Source organism: Mus pahari, chromosome 4 (genome assembly GCF_900095145.1).
Source record: "Mus pahari chromosome 4, PAHARI_EIJ_v1.1, whole genome shotgun sequence".
In the NCBI taxonomy this organism is placed as follows: Eukaryota; Metazoa; Chordata; class Mammalia; order Rodentia; family Muridae; genus Mus; species Mus pahari.
This window is the reverse complement of record NC_034593.1, coordinates 144,421,826-144,424,001: the sequence shown is the minus strand read 5'-3', so window position 1 is coordinate 144,424,001 and position 2,176 is coordinate 144,421,826.

Here is a 2,176-nt window from a genome sequence, read left to right as displayed (position 1 = left end):
AATTACTGACAGGGTCAAATGCTGTAAGTTTACTTCAAATTGTGGAATAGATCAGGAGTGTGAGCAGGACTCATTTGGTCTGAGAGAGCATATGCATGTGCCTCAGGTGACCAAGCACACGCTGTATGTGGAAGTGAAAGAGCAAAGCAGCATGGAATGATCTAGAATGCTTGCCCTTGCACTTGCCAGGGGCTTTACATGTAGCATCCCTCTTAATCTTTGTAATTACCCTACTGTGCCAGTATTATTAACCCCACTCTTCAAAAAAGAAAATCAAAGCAGAGAGATGAAATAAACTTCATTGTCCTGGTAGCTTTAATTGTCAGCTTAACACAGCCTAGAGTCATCTGAGAGGAAAACCTCAGTTGAGGAATCGCCTAGGTCAGATTGGCCTGTGGGCACATCTTTGGGGGCTTGTCATAGTTATAAAAGAATGGAAGAGGGCCGTGGCAGGATTTTTCCTGTCCAATTAGTTTAAATATTAGTGCAGCAGGAGGCCTGTGATTGGAAGAGAGAAGGAAGATGGAGGGAGAGGAAGAAGATCCAGATTCCACGTGGTTTTAAATAGCCACAGGTAGTTATGAATAACATGAAAGGATAATATAATTGGGCTAACTTCCCTAATCTAGATGAGCAGCTTGTGTCATTATCAATTAGCACAGAAATTATTGTGTGGGCATCTTGTGAACTGAGAATTTATTGATATATAAATCTGACTAATTATAAGCTTTAAGAGTTTTGTTTTACTGGGTTACTGGAAGGTGGGACTGCTGACCAGGGGTTTATGGCTGAAAAGGAGACAAGCAAACCAGAGCTGGGAAGACTGCAATCGGTCACTGTTGAGGCTAATCTAGAGGCAAGGGCAGCAGGACCGCCACTGGGACTGAGAGTTGTGGACAGTAGCACGGGAAGCCTGCTGGTCTTTTAAAACATTTCTTGAAACAGAAAGCCAAGCCCATTATGGACAGTACCAGATAGGTGGTCTTGATTATTTAAAAAAAAAAAAAACAAGGGGGAGAAACCCACAGTGGACAGCACTTGGCGGCAGGGGGGGGGGGATTGTCCTGAGCTATATGAGGAGCCCAGTAGAGCATGAACTTGGGGCTGAGCCAGCAAGCAGTGCCTACATGGTGCTGGCCTCCATGCTCTTGACTTAAGTTCTTGACCTGAGTTTCTTCAATGATGGACTGTAACCTGGAAGTGTAAGACAAATAAACTTTCTCTCATGAGTTGTTTTTGGTTAGAGTGTTTTATCCCAGCAACAAAATGAGACTGGGTCAGTCGTGAAAGGAGACTTTGAACCTTGGTCCAAAAGCTTCAAAAGTCATACCTTTGCTGTCATAATGCATCATTTGGAAAAGAAAGAGAGAATACACACAATTTGGCATCACAGTACTCTTGTCACTAGAATTTGCCGGATACTATATGCTTTTATTAGATTACATCAGCAGTATCAATGTAATGCAGGGCAGTTCAGCTTCCAAATTATGAAGGTTCCAGGAATAGAATGTGAAAAATTTCACTAATGCAGTAAGAGAAAATATGGTAAACCTCCAAGCTGGTTTTTATCTCCAGGCTAAGTGGATGTGAAAAAGTGTGAGAGAACCTGAAGTGGTGTTTAAGGAGTGTTAGGACAACCAGGGGGCACAGGTGTGAGGTTCATCTGACAGAAAGGAGATGTCAGAAAATAATCTTGCAAGGTTGGTGACCAGGGATGACTACAGATACACCAGCAACTGGAATACCCCTTTCTCCAGCTTTATATGAGGGTATAGTTTTCTCATTAGACTTCCCTTGAAGATATTTCAAAGCCTTTCATCCTCAGATGCAATATATCACAGCCAGTATCATCCAAACCCAGAAGAGACACCCTTACAGTTTTGGGTACCTCTGCACTAATCAGCTTTCTGTCACCTTAAAAACATCTGAATTAACTGACTTTTAAGGAGGAAAGGCAAATTGTTTCATGGCTTTGATGTTTTGGTCCACAGTCACTTGATTCCATCAGTTTGGGCCTGTAGAGATACAGCCATCTTGGTGGGAGTGTCAATGAGAGGAGGTATGTCTACTTCATGGTTGCCAAGAAGCAAAAAGAGTGAATGATGGAGACCTTAGAGTCCCCTATATCCCTTTCTAGTATGTGTCCTAAATACATGACATAAATACATGTCTTAAA